This window comes from Plecotus auritus, assembly GCF_963455305.1.
Source record: "Plecotus auritus genome assembly, chromosome: 1".
Classification (NCBI taxonomy): Eukaryota; Metazoa; Chordata; class Mammalia; order Chiroptera; family Vespertilionidae; genus Plecotus; species Plecotus auritus.
This window is the reverse complement of record NC_137770.1, coordinates 114,933,618-114,951,104: the sequence shown is the minus strand read 5'-3', so window position 1 is coordinate 114,951,104 and position 17,487 is coordinate 114,933,618. Positions and strand designations below refer to the sequence as shown.

The 17,487-nt window shown below is 50.9% G+C and overlaps 1 protein-coding gene across 8 annotated transcripts in view; it reads left to right on the top strand.

Annotated features, from left to right (window-relative positions):
- LINGO1 (leucine rich repeat and Ig domain containing 1) overlaps positions 1-17,487 on the top strand; it is a 248,378-nt gene that overhangs the window by 184,613 nt on the left and 46,278 nt on the right. Inside the window, exon 2 of one of the 8 annotated variants that reach the window (XM_080677262.1) lies at positions 2,950-3,081. The exons of 6 other annotated variants lie outside the window; for them this stretch is intronic. The gene's annotated coding sequence lies outside the window, so the exon portion shown is untranslated. Of the gene's footprint in view, positions 1-2,949; positions 3,082-11,342; positions 11,474-17,487 lie in introns of those variants that run through there. One more of the 8 variants, XM_080677260.1, reaches the window with a different exon arrangement.

Sequence of the window (17,487 nt, the reverse complement as noted above, 5' to 3'; positions counted from 1 at the left end):
TTCTGCCTTTGCAGTTCACCCAGATTAGGTTCTGATTGGTCAGTTTCTATGCTAGTCAGTGTCAAAAGCTCTGCCTCTTAGGCAGCCATTGGCTCCTTGCACATCACCCAGATTTGGTTCTGATTGGTCGATTTCTATGCCAGTCAGCGTCTCCAGGCCTATCTCTGGGCTTGATCAGAGAGGCGGGGCTGATCAGCAGCCGCCCAGGGATGAACTGCTGATTTCTTGGAGAGAGAGGCTTGGCTGCTGGCGAGGTCTGGAGAAAGATCAGCCCTTGCCTCTCTCTCTCTCTGGGCCTCTCCAGCAGCCTGGGCTGGCTGCTGATCAGCCCCGCCTCTCTCTCTCTGAGAGATCAGCAGTTCAACCCGCTTGCCAGTCCCCGCTCACCCGAGCCTGCTGCGCGTGCAGCCTGGCATTTGGTTGTCTCTTCAGTCTTTTTGGATGTTACGGACCCTGGCTCTTTATATATATATATATATATTATATATAGATAGATAGTTGTTGAAGGGTGTTATTTAAGAAGAGGAAGGGAAAAAAAAGATAAAAAATTTGAACAATAAAATGGCAATAAATACATATCTATCAACAATTGAATCTAAAAAACAAAACAAATAAGAAATCTAATGAACAAAATAAACTGGTGAATAAAATAGAATCAGAGGGATGGAAATGGAACAGACTGACGATTCTCAGATGGAAGGGGTGGAGGGCAGGAAGAGATTAAACAAAGATCTTATATGCAGGCCTAGTGCATGAATTCGTGCACTGTGTAACAAACTGTGGGCTGTGAGGCTGTGGTGGGTACAGGAGCGGGTCTTGGCCCATCCTCCATGCCCCTGTCCGGCCCCTCCTGCCACGGCCCCTGGTCTCCTCTCTGCCGGCAGCCCTGCTCCCGCCCCCGCCTGCTCTCACGCGATGACAGCGCAAGCCCCACTTTCATCTGCTGATGGTGCAGAGCAATTGGCGCCAGCACCAGCAGCATGTGCGAGCAGAGCTGGCATCATCAGTGGGTGCAAGCAGCAGCTTCTGCCCCGATCACCCCTCTAGAGCAGGGGGAGGTGGAGAAGCCCTCAGGGGCTATCAGGGCCAGCAGCCGCCGCTCACATCCGCTGACAGCGCTGAGCAATTGGGACTGGTGCCGGGCGTCGGTAGCAGGTGCGAGCAGTGGCTCCGGCACTGGCAGCAGGTGCAAGTGGGGTCATTGCCGGCAGCAGGTGTGAGCGATGGCTGCTGGCCCCAATTGCCCCTCAGGAGCAAGGGGAGGTGGAGAAGCCCTGAGGGGTGATTGGAGCCAGCAGCCACCATTCGCACCCGCTGATGGTGCCAAGCAATTGGGGCTGGCACCGGTCGCTGGTAGTGGGTGCGAGCAGGACCAGCGCCAGCAGCAGGTGCGAGTGCCAGGTGGGACTGCGGTGCACGGGAGCGAAGAATTTTCAGTAACCACCAGAGGCTCACCCCGATGACAGTGACCGGCACCCTGCCTTGGTCACCTGCTCCACTATCCTGCCATGGCCGATGCCCACCATGTTCCATTCTCTGCCACCTGCTGCCAACACCTGCCATGTTCTGCGTACGCCCCCTGGTGGTCAGTGCACGTCATAGCGACCAGTTGTCCGGTTGTTCCTCCATTTGGTCTATTTTTATATTAGGGTTTTATATATATACTAGAGGCCCGATGAACAAAGATTCGTGCAAGAATGGGCCTTCCTTCCCCTGGCTGCTGGCACCACCTTCGCTCCAGCCAGAGCTGCCTTTTCACTCTGGCCAGGAGCCGCCTTTCTGCCTTCCCATGCTGCCCAAAGGCCCAGAGTGGCTGGGGCAGTGTGGAACGCCTGCGTCCCACCTTGCCCCCGGCTGCTCGGTGCCTGCATATGCAAAGTAACCCACCATCTTTGTTGGGTTAATTTGCATACTAATTCCTGATTGGCTGGTGGGTGTTGGAAAGTACGGTCAATTTGCATCTTACTCTTTTATTAGTGTAGATAGATATGCATTACCTATGAACACAGTCAAAAGGGTGGCAAAGGCCTGGAGTGGGGCAGGAACTGGGTGGAGGGGGGCAGTGGGGGAGAAGAGGAACATCTTTAATACTCACAACAATAAAGATTAAAAAGAAATAAAGACCTGGGGACCCTTTTCCCCTTCCCCATGTGGGAGACCATTCTGTGGGACTCTTCCCTCTCCCCATGTGGGAGTCTGTACTTGTTCTTCAATAAATTTCCACTTTTGCTATACCAAAAAAAAAAAAAAAAAAGAAAAGAAAAGAAAAGAAAAAAAGAAAAAGAAATAAAGATCTGTAGGAAGCAAGAGAATGAGCCATGTGATGTCAGAGACCCTGAGTCAGGAGCAGGCCTGATCTGTTCAGTGCTCAGTAAGAAGGCCAGTGTGGCTAAAACAGGGTGAGTGAGGAGAGAATGGTAGGAACAGCCAGGGAGTGATCAAAAGTCAGGTATTCAGGGCCTTGTGGGTCACCCTAAGCACTTGACTTTTCCTTAGGATGAAGCAGGGAGCCATGAAAGTTTCTGATTAGTGACATGATGATCTGAATTTCATTTTAACCAGATCATTCTGGCTGCTGTAAAGGAGGGAGATTAGTCAGTCTATTGCAATGACCCAGGGGAGGGATGGTGGGGGCTTGGACTAGGGGGTCTTAGTGGAAGTGGGGAGACGTGGATGGATTCTAGGAGCATTTTCATAGTAGAGCCAATGGGATTAGCTAACAGATTGGATGAGGGAGTGTGTGTGAGAGAGAGGGAGCCAGATTACTATTTTAGTCATCTTGGATTGCCATAACCAAATACCATAGGCAGATTGGTTTAAACAGCACTTTTATTTCTTACACTTCTGGAGACTAGGAAGTCCACAATCAAGTTACTAGTAGACTCATTTCTAGGCAAGGACCCTCTGCTTGACTTGCTTGTGCTCACAAGATCTCTTCTTTGTGTACAGGTGGAAAGAGAGCTCTGGTATCTCTACTTCTCCTTATAAGGACATTCATCCCATCACAAGGAACCCACCCTCAGGATCTCTTCTAACCCGTTACCTCTCAAAGGCCTCACCTCCAAATACCATTATATTACAGTGAGGACTTCAACACATGAATTTTGGGGGCACAAATATTCAGTCCATAACAATGATTCCAATGGTTTTGGCCCAAATACCTAGAAGAGTGGGGCTGCCAACAACAGAGATAGAGTGGAGAATAGGGAGTAGTGGGTTTGGAGTGGGGAACTTCCACTGTGGACAGGATTAGCTACATAGTGTGTGGGGCCCAGAGCAAAATGAAAATGGGTGGCTCTCTGTTTAAAAAAATTATTGAAAATTCCCAAGTGGTGCCTGGCCAGGTGGCTCGGTTGGTTGGAGTGTCATCCTGTATACCAAAAGGTTGCTGGTTCCATCCCCTGTCAGGGTGCACATGGGAGGCAACTAATTGGTGTTTCTCTCTCACATTGATGTTTCTCTGTCTTTCTCTCCCCCCTCCCACTTCCTTTGTCTCTAAAAATCAATAAAAACATGTTCTTGGGTGAGGCTTTAAAAAAAAAAAAAAAGAATTTCCAAGTGGTGACTGTAGAGCATTAAACCAAGCCTGCAGCCCTCCTGACTGTGAGACCCTGTGTGACTGCCAAGAGGGCACACTGATGAGCAGACCCTGGCTGTGGACTGTTAAGGTTGAGGTGCCAGTAGATATCCACATACAAATGTGGAGTTGACAGTTGAATAAATGAGGCTGGAATTTAGGGAATAGGCCTGGGCTAGAGATACAAATTTTGGGTCATTAGTATAAAGATGGTATTTAAAATCATGAAATTGAATGAGCATCAAGGTATTGAAACTAGGTAGAAAAGAAAAGGACCAAAGACCCAGCCCTGGGGCCTCCTTCAGCTAGAAGTTGAGGAGTTGAGGAGGAATCAAAAAGTTTACTGAATAGGAGCAACAAGCGAGGTGGACAAGAACCAAGCAAGTGTGGTGTCCTGGAAGCCAAGGGCAAGCTGTGTTTCAAGTGTGAGGTCAAGTAAGATGTAGACTGAGCATTGATCATGCATTAGCTCTGAGGAGGTCACAGACAACCTTGGTTTCAGTGATGGGGAATGGTGTGTGTGTGAAATGCATCTTATTGACTTGCAAGAGCAAATTGATTTATAGGAGGGTAAGGGATTTAACCCTTTATCTGTCATATGTTGCAAATATTTTTTCATAGTTTCCTGGTTTTTATTTCATTTTGTTTAGATTTAAGTTTATGGTGTCTGTGGGGTTTTTTAAACCCCTATAAAGTTTTAAATTGTCCTGTGGTCAAGTCTGTCACTCTTTTCCACTGCAAAGTTTTGAAAATATTGTTTTTTAGTTGTTTATGATACTTAATAATCTTTAAATTTCTGTTCATCCAGAATGTTTTAATGTGTGTGGTTTGAGGTAGGGATCTAAGTGTTTTTCCCCTGAATGACCAGCTTTTTTGACACTGTTTATTGAGTAAGCCATTCTTTCCCTGCTTCTCTGAAGCTCCATTCCCATCACCTGCTCAGTGTCCCCATAGTCTCGTATCTGTCCAAGCCTTGGTGATTGATTCCATTGATCTTTGCCTGGGTAGAGATCAATTGAATTCATTTAAGAAATGGAGAGAATGGGCATATTTGGTGATTGATTGAGGGTAGAGTGTGAGGAGGTGGGAAGCAGGAGAGCTGACACAGTTACCTTCAATGAGGGACAGGCAAGGGGAGATTAGGGACCTTGGGAGTTCTCAAGTATGAAGGACTTTGTCACAATTCTGCAAGGTTGGTATTCTATATACCCATTTGCAGACAAAGAATCTGAGGTTCAGAGAGGTAGGTGGAGCTGAGAATGAAAGGCAACTCTCTGGGCTCCAGAGCCTGCATTCTGTTGACCCTGGGTGAAGGGGAGGGAAAGAAGGTTCCAGGAAGGCCTGAAGGGCTCCAGGCACCAAACACCCCCAAACCCCACTCTGCCATATTACTGGGTCTTAAAGGTTTTCCCAATTTCTAAGAGCAACCTGTTAAAACCAAAATGATCCTAGTGGGGAATCACACTTTAAGTTTATAGCTGACATCTTAATTATCTGTTAACACCTCCTTAAGGATTAGTTGACGAGAACTGAGGACACTGAATGGGAATCAGTGTGAAGTGAAGGGAGGGGCAGGTTTCCAGCAATTCACAGCTTTTTTGGGACATGTGAGGAAGTGAAGGAGGTGGAGCTGGATCCCTATGGGAGGTGTTGGGGTGGGGTGAGGGTGAAGTGGGGGGGCTTGGGGAGAAAGCATCTTCTCTGTAGAAACCAATGGCTGGGCTCATAGACACTGCTGTGGCCTGGTATCAGAGGAGGCTAATCACATTCTCAGTCTTGATCTTGAGAAGGTCAGATCAGCCACCCGTGAGCCACCTTGGGACAGCTGCCAGCAGTCACTCAATGCTGGGACCTGTCTCTTGACACCCACAGACTGGATCTGTCATCTGCTCTGAGGAGTAGTAGGAGGAGAGGCTAAGGGCCCTGAATCGCCCTTTAGTTCAGGCTGGTATACCCTGTTAGGGCCAGGGCTCAGTGTGTGGGCAGGGTCTGGATTCAGTGTGTGAGCAGGATTAGGACTCAGTGTGTAAACAGGATTGGGGCTCAATGTGTGATCAGGCTCAAGGTTTAATATATGGCTAGGATCAGGGCTCACTATAGGACAAGGGTCAGGGCTCAATCTGTAACCAGGGTCATGAGGGTCTAACCCTAGAGGTCACCCAGAGGGCAGCTGAACTTCTTAGGCTAAAGGAAGACATAACAAGAGGTCAAGATAGTACCAGGTTGCTTCCTACCCCACTGGTGCATGAGGACAGGGGAGTAGAAAGATGTGACTGCTTGTCTAAAACAGACATTTTTCCCCAGAAGAGCTTCCTTCCCCCTTCAGTCTGTACAGGAGGATTAATAGGTGTCTTTGGGTGATGTCATGTGACCAGCTGTCCAATCGCTTCATCGCTGTCTTAGCCTTTCTGGAACACTGGGGCTAAGAGCAGCTCTTCCCTCATCTCCCGTTTTCCTCCCTATCTTTTTCCCTCCTCTTCCCTATCCTGCTTTCCTTCTCCCTCCCCCTCTCTCTTTTCCTGTCCCTTCCCCCGTCAGCCAACCCTGGCCTTGCTCCCAAATGCTGGCAGTCAGACCCTGAGACACCCAGACACCCCTTCAGCTCGAGGCTGCCCAGGTCCTGGGTAACCTGCAGTCAAGCACAACCTTCAGCTCTTCCTTCATTCTCACCAGCACATCCTCCCAAATACACTGCCAGGGCTCAGCAGGGGAGGTAATGCGAGAAAGGGGCCAGGTCATGACCAAGTGAGACTTCTGGGAGGTGAGGAGCTGAGCTGGTGCCCAGGAACAGGCTGAGAGTGCTCTAGGAAGGGGACCTACATGAGCAAAGGCCTGGGTCTCTGGTGGTGTTGGGGTGGGGCCCGTCAGTGAGTTGGGGGAAGGCTGGAGGGTGTGAGGGGTCATATGGAGGAGACCTCCATGGCCAGCTGAAGACCTTAGAATTTATTCCTGAGGCTAGTAGTTTCCAAACTTTTTTTTCTTCAGTTCAAACCTATCATAGGGAAGCCTAAAGTGGAAAATGGACTCAATCATTCATTCAGCAAATATTTAATGGGCACCTAGCCTTCTAGACCAGAGGCACAGCTGTGAACCAAACAGAAACTAGTTCTCTGCCCTCCAGGGGCTGACTGTCTACAGGGAGGCCATGGCTGAAGGAGTAAAGGGCCTTATCCTACCATCTGTTCCCTCTGCCTAATGGCCCTGGGGGCATCTCCACAGACACAGGGTGCTCAAGGGGCTGGTTCCAGAAACCTGCTTTCCTTGAAGGATCTGAAGGAGAAGCTGAAAGAGAGCTGATTCCTTTCTGCTAATGGAAGGTTCTGGGAGGGAGGATGACTGAGACATAGAGAAGGTAAGCACGAGAGGAAGGGACAGAAGGCCTCTCAGGAGAGGAGCTCCCTCCCGCAACCCATGGCTCACCCACTAAGGCAGAGGAAGGGGATGGGGTTCTCTGAGGTGTGGTGGCCAACTGCCCCATCTTGCCCAGGACTGTCCCAGTTTCAGCAGCTCTAGGTTCCAGGATGGTTGGTCACTCTACCTAAGTCTTTCTACACTTGAAGCTCTCTGACAAGCCTGTGTCCCTGGCAACCCAGAGCATCCAGTCAAGCTATTCTGGGTCTCTGAGAGACTAGGTGTTTAAGTTATGGTGCTGGCCATGTCTGGGGATTGTAGGAATCCACTGCGGCTCCTGGGAGGGGGGCGGGTGGTGCTGAAGAAGGAGTGAGGGGCAGAGGCCTTGTTGCCATGTCTGAGCTGCCTTTAGGGCCCCAAAGGGAACTAAGACCAGATCCATCAGATACATTTGATTCTGAGGCCTGCCATGGGACCTGAAGGGCCTTGAGGCAGGAAGCAGCAGCAGAGTTGCCTGCACTTTTGTGTTCACCTGCCTCTGCCCACCAGCCTGGCCTCTCTTCTCAGTTCTGCCTCCAGCTTGCCATGTCACTTTAGGACAGGTAACCTTGAACCTGGGCCTTAGTTGCCTTGTTTGAGACATGGCTGTGACTCTGGACCAGAGCCATCTGAGGGAGGTTTTGCAAAGCACAAAATGTATTCTGGGGTAATAGGCTGCAGTTGTCACTGCTATGGCTTAGATACCTGACCTTGGGGTGCCAGCTCTGAGGGCAATGGAGAGCCCCCAGGTAGGGCTGACTCACCATTCTTGGGGGTAACAGATGTATGAGCTAGAGGTTGAAAACTGGGGGCTCTGACCAGGGATGTGGCTTGTGAATGTGTTTTGTTTCATTTTAAACAATTTTTTTTTTGGTAAATTGAGATATAATATGTAACTCACCATTTTAAAGTGTACAATTCAGTCTTTTTTAGTATATTCACAAGATTGTACAACATTTCATCACTAAATCCAGAGCACTATATCACCTCAAAAGGAAACCGTATACTTATTAGCAGTCCCCTCTCTCCATCCCCTAAGCCCTGGCAGTCACTAATCTTCCTGTCTCTATGGATTTACCTTTCTGGATAGTTTATGTAAGTGGAATCATACGATATGTGGCCTTTATGTCTGTCTTCTTTACTTTAGCATAATAAGTTCGACATTTATCTATGTGGTACCATGGATCAATATTTTCATTTTTTGTTATGACCCAATAATATTCCATTTTATTGCTATGCCACATTTGTTTATATGTTCATTCAGGAACATGTGGACTGTTTGTACTTTTTGGCATTTATAAATAATACTGCTATGAACATTTGTGTAATGGTCTTTGTGGGTTGGGTTTATCCCTGGAGTGTAATTGCTGGGCTATAAAGTGACTTGGTGTTAACACCTTAGGGCAGTGGTCGGCAAATGCATTAGTCAACAGAGCCAAATATCAACAGTACAACGATTGAAATTTCTTTTGAGAGCCAAATTTTTTAAACTTAAACTTCTTCTAACGCCACTTCTTCAAAATAGACTCACCCAGGCCGTGGTATTTTGTGGAAGAGCCACACTCAAGGGGCCAAAGTGCCACATGTGGCTCCGGAGCCGCAGTTTGCCGACCACGGCCTTAGGGCATATGCTCTCCACTTTTCAAGTCCTGCCCACTCCTGATTGCATTACCTGCACCCATTCACTCACTGTCATTTCCTCTCTGTCCCCTATAGGCATCTAAGTTTTCAGCCTTGATTGTGGAACAGTGATGGAGGGAAGCATAAGGGGCTGTAGAGCCAGAGAAGGCTCCTGGCCCAGGGAGGTTGTCCTGGAGGGCTTCCTGAAGGAGATACCTGATCTTCGCTTATGCCCAGTGGATATTTTCTAGGGCAAAAGGAGTGAAGAAGAGTGCTCCTGGTAGGCGAAACAGGGAGGTGTGAATCCCCTCCCCTTTCCCGCTCTAGTGGGCTAGCCCTGTGAGGGGAGGGGCTCCAGGGACCAGCTGAGATGGCCTCTGTCCCTTCCTTGGGTGCTTGCCTTCTCTCTTTTTGGTCTCTGTTGTTTCCTTAGGGAACTGTAAAGAGCTTGATGATTTGGAGGAGAGGGGGAATATGAAAGAGTGAGATTGCCAGTGGTCTTTAAGCCCCTGCAGAGAGAACCCGAGGTGGGTGGACAAAAGGGTGGGAGACTTTGGCCCTTCCTCAGCTGGGGGCAGTCTGAGGATCTAGGACAGAGGTGACCCTGAGCCAGGACACCCTGTGTCCCAAAATGGCATCCAATTTTCCCTATTTCACAGGAAGGTAAGAGGTAGATGGGTCCCACCAGGTTAGACCAGGCCTGAGGCAGAGTGAGGGCCCAGACCTGGAGCTACACACATAGCCTCCTGATCTAATGGGTAATTGCACCCTGACATGCACATAGGCAAAGAAGGGATTTTTTGTGAAGCAAAATCTCCTGTGAAATATTCAGGCCCTGCTGGGCTTTGCTTCCCAGCCTCATCACTGCTGCTTGGCTTAGTTATGGCTTCAGAGGCCACCTGTGCCTGGGAGACCACATGGGGCTCTTTAGTTTCTTCTCAACAGGAAGCGGTTTCCATGGTCCATGCTCGGCTTTTGGCCTAAGATGCTGCAAGTGTGTGCATGTGTGCATGGCCTGTTTCCAGCCTGAACACATTCATTTATGAACTTGGCTGTGCGTGTGATCCTCACAACTCAGAGGCTCAGGGACACTAGATGGCAGCTGCACATTTGTGCCAAGCTTTTGCCTTTCTTCTCTCTGACTTTAGCGTTTGTTTGATTCCCACAAAGTTTTGAGTGCTTGATGGGGGCCAGGAGGGTGGGGAGGGTTTAGCTTCTGAGAGTTGATTGAGCTGAGATATGTCCGTCACTTAGTCAGTGCTGCCCAGCCCCTCAGCTGCCCCACCTGTCTCCTCCAGCCCACAAAGCCCCTGCTTTTGCACTGAGATCACTCTCCTAAAGCTTGCCTTTGCACTTTGTTCACTCCCCCATATTGTGTAATGTAGGCAGGGCTGGAATTATTGTACCCATTTGGCAGTTGAGGTCTAGAGACAAGCTTAAAGTCCCTTGGACTTTCCACAAGATCACTAGCTCCCCCTCCCGGAACATGGACCCCTTGCGCTCAGCCCCTGCCCAGAGGGAACAGGCCCCGGTTTCAAGAATGAATCCAGCTGCCTTCTCCAAATGAAGCTTTTCTCTCCTGTAGTCATTCAGCATTGTCCTGGAGAGATGGCCCCAAATCAATAGTCAGGGAACCACAGGAGGCAATAATATTGATGTCGATCATTGTTTTTTCCTTATTGTGACTCTAATTAGCAATTTTTCCACAGCTGCAGCCCGATCTGGCAGTCAAATGGAGGAGCTCCAGCTTATTAATATCAGCCCATTAATGTCACACTGACAAGGCTGATGGGGGGTGGTTTTAGGTAGGGAGAAGGAGAAGCAGGGATGGGGGCTGAGCAGAAGGTCCACATTCTCCACACCTCCACCAGGCACTTGCTTTCCTTGAGCACAGCCCACCGAGTGTCTCTTATCCCATATATCCCAAGGGAGTTCACTTCCCAGGTTGCCTCCTTTACCCCATGACCCCTTGTTTCTCCCTGTACTGCCAGGATGGCTTAGATTAAAGAGCGGCTTCCATACCCCTTGGAAAGCCTTGGGCAATAGCCCGAGGCCCTCAGGTAGCCAGAGGGAGGAGAGACGCTCCCCAGCCCTTTGCCCTTCTTTTCCAGCTGGAAGAATGCCCCCATCCCCAGCACTGCACATTCAGATCTGAACACCCCTGCTGATGCTGGCCTCACAGGTCACTGCATAAGTCCCCTTAGCCATGTGCTGGTTCAAACAGAAGGGCTAAGACCCCTAGGAACCTCCTTAGCCATCTGCTTTAAGCTTCCCCTCTTCCCTCCCCTCTAGGAAATTCTTGAGTCTATATCTCCCCACCTCCATTCCAACTGTATTGCTTGCCTCTGGTGTTCCTCTGCCCAGATTCCTTTAGATCCTTTGGTTCCTTGAGCAGAGGAAGCCAAGTGTTGTTATGAGGGCTGCTAAGTGGTGGCTGAGTGAACCAGGCCGTGTGGCTCCACTGAGCTGCCACCCTAATCTGTCCATTAGGTCATTTCCTGCACCTGCTTCTCTTCTCCACGAGCTCCCAGAGCAGGCAGGGGCCATGTTTTCCTGGGTCCCCTAGCCCCAGCCCAAGGCTGGCGCCGCAACGGGTGCTCATAATCAGGAAATGAGGGAGTGGGGGCAGCCACACACTGTCTGAGCTCTGCATCCCACAGGTGGTCCCTCCTATGGCTCTCAGATTAAGTGCCTGTTGCCTCCAGAGTACTGTACACCCTCTACTGAGAGGGACACCCACTGTATGCCTCACTAGTGGTATTTGCTGAAGGAGGGGACAGCATCAGCCTGCAGGGCTCCCTGAGACAGAGAGACACAGCCTTACCTGCGGAGCTGCCCCTTCAAGGAGACCTTTGAAACTTGTGTCTTCACTCATGCTGGGACTTGGTAAGAATGTTCACATATTCACATCATTTATTCGTTTGTTCATCCATTCATTTGTTCATTCATTTAACAGACACTTGCTGGATGCTGTGTGCTCAGTGCCAGGCTCCACAGAGGGTCTCAGCCATGCCCTGGCAGAGCCCATAGCCTTTGTCAGCATAACCGGACCTGAGCAATGCAGAATAAAACGGGCCCAGTGGAGGCAGTACTAGAGCATTGCATGCATGTGGATGGGTGGGGAGGAAGGTGGCATAGAGGAGGAAATGTGAATGGTTCATTAAGGAGAAGGAGGCATTTTTAAGCTGACAGAGAGGGAAGGTCACCACAAGCAAAGGGAACAGACCGTTCAATGGCTCTGAGTCTGAGAGAGCAGGTTGGAGTCAGGAAGAAGCAGAGTTCAATTATGAAATACCCAAGTGGGTAAGCTCAGTTGTAGAGATGGGGTAGGGACAGCTGTGGGAGCTTTTAGAAGGATAGGTGCCCCACCTCCTACAGGTACTGGGACCACTGGAGAGGCAATCCCTAAAGGTTAGGTCTTCTACAAATGGCCACAGTCCAAGACAGTGGCAGGAAGGCTCACACTTCTCCTTTCCTGCCCAGTGTAGGGTGAAGTGTGGGCAGGTCAGTGTCTGTGAGGAGGTGGGGTGGTCCCCATCTGTGAAGAAGTGTGTGAGGACAAAGATATCCTGACTATACTGGGAGGCTCCTTGGGCTTAGGAACTAGATGCCCTTGTCTGCACTGGCCTGGAGGGCACCTGTGACTGTGGCTGCATCCACCTGGGCCATACCCCCTGGCCATCAGAGCTCCCAGCCTTCATAGCAATCCCTCTAGTGGGCAGAAGAGAGACTGAGGCCCGACAGTGGCCGAGCCCTGCCCAGTGTCACACACGATATAGGTTTCCTCTTGCCCTTCAGCCAATGTTGGGATCTTCCATAAGGAAAATACCCCCAGGTCTCAGGGTCCAAGACAGAGCCAGGGTGGACACACTGCATGGTGCAGAGAAGGCCTAGCTGGAGAGGAGGTGGTGCAGGAGGGCAGAGGGCAGACAATGGGCCTGGAATGTTGGCAGAGGAGGAGGCTTCCCTCTGGAGTCTTAGTTGTGGAAGGTTTTCTAGGATTTGACTGGAGCATCTCGTGACTGGTCTCTGGATAAAATTGCATGTGCATCATGAAGCCCAGAGCAGTCAATGAGGGAGCCAAGCACTCCCAGCCATGTTCCCGTGTACACAGGCATGCACATGCACGTCGGCCTGTGTACATAAGCTTATGCTCATATGAGCTAAGGCCTACTTCTGTTCATACTTTTATGTGTGTCCAGCTGCTTGTCCATGTGTCTGAAGGAGTGTATCCCTGGGAGTATAGTTCTGCATTCATATGTGTGCTGGTCATGCCAGCAGCCCCTCAGGACACAATCTTTTCCTCCCACCTGAGCCAGAAAACTCCCAAACTTCCTCTGCCCAGCCTAGGCCCAGCTATGCCCTACCCCTCACACAGCTCTCCCCTGAGTCCTGAGGTCTGGCCTTCTGAGGATAGGCACTGTGGGTGGAGGTGGGCATCAAGCAGACAGCTCAGGCCAAGAGGTACCATCCAGCTCTTTTTTGTGCTCATCTCCTCCCCACCTATCCCTAAGTGCCTGCCATGGGATCCTGACAGGTAGGTACCCTCTCTCTGCTGTTTGTCTAGCCCCCATGATGGGGAGCTCACTGCCTCCCAGGGAAGCAGCAGGGGGACCTGTGGGAAACTGCCCAGAAAGGACAGGCCAGGAAGGCAGAGAGTGGGGTCTGGGCTCAGCCCTGAACACTCAGGGCCTGGGGCTGTCCCCAGACAGCCAGGCCTAGGGCTTTAGCTCCTGGCAGCATGGTCAGGCTGGAGGGCTCACCTTATTGTCAAGAGTGTATTTTAGTTATTAGTTACAGCAGCAAGGAATTTGGGGGGATTTCTCTCATTTTCAGAACTTTCAACAAGCCTCCTCCCTGCCAGTGCTGAGGACACACACACACACACACACACACACACACACACAAACACACTCTCACACACTCACACACTCACACACTCACTCGGTTGCTCCTGTGTGGCTGAGAAAGAGGGAGAGAAATCTGGGTCAGTCTCCCAGGAAGGGCTCTGTAGCATCTCCCCACCTTTCCTGCAGATGTCAGTGTTGCAAACTTGGGCTGTGGTCTAAAGGCCAAGGCCAGCCTCAGTCCTGCCCCAGTCTGCCCTGTAGTGGGATCTGGTCCCTCCCTGGGCCTCCCTGTCTAGATGACTTCAGGCAAGGCCCCTGGAATCACAGGTCATTTTTGCCATACTCTGCTGATTGCATGGAAGATGGCAGAAGTTTCCCATCTCCAACTGAAACCTCCAGCTCCAGCCCCTGGGGTTTGGGGATGAGGGATGGAGTTTTGGGGAGCTGAGGCCATGTAATAGCAACCCCATGCAGAGAATGCAGATACATAGGACAGATTCCTAGTGGTGGAATTTTAGGCAAGATGGCAGGGTCTGGGGTCTGGGTAGGATGCCTCAGGAGTGGGAAGGGGTTTCTGAGAGAAGGTAGACAGAGAAGAAGTTCAAGATATTACTGCCATTTCAGGATGGAGCTTGCAGTAGGGACTCAGCTAAGTTAACTCAATTTTGAGACAGGACCAAAGCCCAGGGTAGGAGCCACTCCTCAGGGAGACAGTCACTGGACTGTGTGGCAGAGGGAGGTGGTAGAGTTTCCTGGAAAGACTGGGGAATTACCATGGTTTAAGTCACTCAGAGATATTAGAAGCTTCCCCCTACCTCCACCCAGGGTGACACCAAAGTCATTTTCTTTTACTCCCCTTGGCACAAAGCAAATCTTTCCTTCATGGCCCAGGTCCTCAATGTCTGTTGAGTGAAAGGAAAGAAAATTTATTTGATTTAAGGTAGATATAAGGAAGGACTTCCTGATGCCACAGAGGAAGCCTTATCTTCAGGACTTGATGCCTTTGAGATCCTCAAAAGGGCTATCACATAGAGGAGGTTACTCCAGGCATTCCCAGCTTCCCCCAGAAGCCAACCCTTCCTGCCAAGTGTGGGGAGGAACAATTGCCTGCCTACAGGGGTTTCTGTCTGATCTAGAATCTCTAGGACCAGAGCCCCCTGGGATGCCCGTCTTTTTTCAAGCATAAGGGTGTGTGTGTCCTGTGTGGGGTTGGCTATTGAAATATTGCTGCCACTTGTATGTGTTTGCACATACCTGTGGTACTTAGAAGGGGATAGAGGGATTTTTTTTTTAGTTCAGGGAGAGGGTGGCTGGACCAGCCACTTATGGATGGAGACTGTGGCCAGTGTTCAGGGTAACTGGTAAGGGGAGCTGGTCCTTGATCTTGAGGCCTGGCTGTGAGAGGGATGAAGGAGAGTCAGGGAAGGCCTTGGAGAGGGGGTGGAGAGTGTTAGGGCTTGAGAGGTGGGTGTGAGGCAGGGTCATGGTCTCCTCAGATGGGCTCCAGAGCTGGGCTGGGTCTCCCTTCTCAGACTGGGGTTCTTGTGGCATTATCAGCTCCTGGACAACCTGTCTCCTCCTTGACAACCTGTGGAAAGGAGTTTCCTACCTCCTTGTCCTCAAGGTTTCCAGCCAGTCCCAGTCCTCCTCCATTCTGACCACACTTGGTACATCCTTCTCCCACTCCCTGCAGTCCCAGCCAGGAAGCTGCAACCCCATACTTGGGCCCCTTGGGCAGAAGCTGGGGCAGCTGGGGCTCCCACTGGGAGGAGCAGAGCTGTCAGCATGCCATCCCTCTGCTAACCTGACTGACTCGGGAGCCTTGGGACCCCAAGGGCTAGGAGCACATGCACACTCATGCATCCTCCCTGATCAGTAGGCAAGAAGCTGGAAAAGATACAATGCAGTCTGTCAGATGGTTATTAGTTACTAGAGGCCTGATGCACAAAATGTGTGCACTGGGGGGTGGGGGTTGTCCCTCAGCCCAGCCTGCATCCTCTCCAATCTGGGACATCCCTCTCACAATCCAGGACTGCTGACTCTCAACTGCTTGCCTGCCTGCCTGCTTGATTGCCCCTAACTGCTTCTGCCTGTCAGCCGGATCACCCCCTAACCACTCCCCTGCCAGCCTGATCAATGCCTAACTGCTCCCCTGCCAGCCCGTTTGCCCCCAACTGCCCTCCCCTGCCAGTCTGGTCGCCCCCAACTGCCCTCCCCTGTAGGCCTGGTTGCCCCCAAATGCCCTCACCTGCAGGCCTGGTTGCCCCTAACTGCCCTCTTCTGCAGGCCTGTTGCCCCCAACTGCCCTCCCCTGCTGGCCATCTTGTGGTGGCCATCTTTGACCACATGGGGGTGGCCATCTTGTGTGATGGTGTGAGGGTCAATTTGCATATTACCTCTTTACTATATAGGATTGTGCTAGAGATGGCTCTTGCTCACCCCACCCCCACCCCCAACCTTCTTCTCTGGCCTCCATTCAGAGGGCCATGCAGGATCCTGGGCTAGAAGGAGAGCTGGGCAGGGTGCACTGTGGGCAGTGTCAAGGGTAGGAATGGACCATGAAGATTGGGGCAGGCCCTGGCCAGTGTGGCTAAGTTGGTAGGAGTGTTATCCCATACACTGAAAGGTCACAGGTTCCATTCTAGTCAGGGCACATACCTGGGTTGTGGGTGCAATCTCTGGCCTCAGTTGTGGCGCGGGTAGGAGGCAACCAAGCGATGTGTCTCTCTCACATCAATGTTTCTCTGTCTGTCTGTCTGTCTGTCTGTCTGTCTCTCTCTCTCTCTCTTGCTCTCACTCTCACTCTCTCTTCTTCCCTCCGTCCTTCCCCTCTCTCTCTAAAAATCAATGAAAATGTCCTTGGTTGGGGATTAAAAAAAAAAAGATTAGGTCAGAATATGAGACAGCCTCTCCCCACCAAGAGCCACTGGCCCTTGGATGGTCTGCAAGATCCTCTGGGTCAGCATAACCATTGTGCAGACAGGGAACCTAAAGCCCGGTGAAATAGAGGCCTGTGCTGTGTGTGGTGAAGGCCACCCTGTCCCAGCTTGCACAGCCTCCTCTGGGAAGGGCAGGATGAAAAAGGGAGCAGAGGTGGGGAATCAGTGGGTCAAGCGGTGAGGGATCTAGGGTGGTGTGGTGTGAGAATGTGATCAACTGTTCACCCAGCAAATGATGTCTCAGTCCCTGGGCCAGAGAAGGGCTTGTTTCAGCCCTGCCCTCAGAGATAGTGGCTCAGGGGGGAATTGACTGTGTCTTATTTGGAATCTCATGTGGCCTGGCAAGGTAGGCACTCTCATGCCCATTTCACAGATGCACAAACTGAGCCCCAAAGGGCAGCTTTTCCAAGGCATATGGATAGGGCGGGATGGTGCCTGCCCATAGGGTACAGAAACCTGTTCCTGGTGAGAGGGGTCTACTACAAGTGAACACTCTCAGCAGGAATCTGCTTGCTGCCTTGAGGCAGAGCTGGGACTAGTTCCTCTGAGAGAGGCAGACACTTAGCTTTAGGACTCCGGACTTTCTTGTTTGTTCCCTCTGCTGGCCAAGAATTTCTTCTATAAGGCTGACCATAGTGCCTTATGCTTTAACTTTACCCACCATTCTTATGGGATCCTGTCAATCCACTTCCCTCCCCCGCCCACCATCTCTCCTCTGTTCTGCTTTTTGGTTCTGATGGCTTGGATACTGGCCCCTGCTGCATGGCCAGTTCCTGAGAGTTCAGCCTGTCCTGTCTGTCCTGACGCACCCAGGCCTGTCTGAAAATTAGCTCACCTTGCCCAGCATTGTCATCTGAAGGGCTTCATTTTCCACTCTTTGCCCATAACCCGCCCTGCTCCAAGCCTGTCTCTATCTCTGTAGTCTCTCCCTGCAGTACTCAGCATGGTGGTGAGCGGGCAGTCAGGCTCAGGACAGCTCAGATCTCTTGCTTCCTTCCTGCTGTCTGTCTTAGGAAGAGGTCTGTGCTCCAGACAGGTATCTCATCCCTGCCTCTATGAGTTTCCCTGCTCCCAAACCAGAAACCTGGTTTAGTTGAAAATTAGGGAAGAT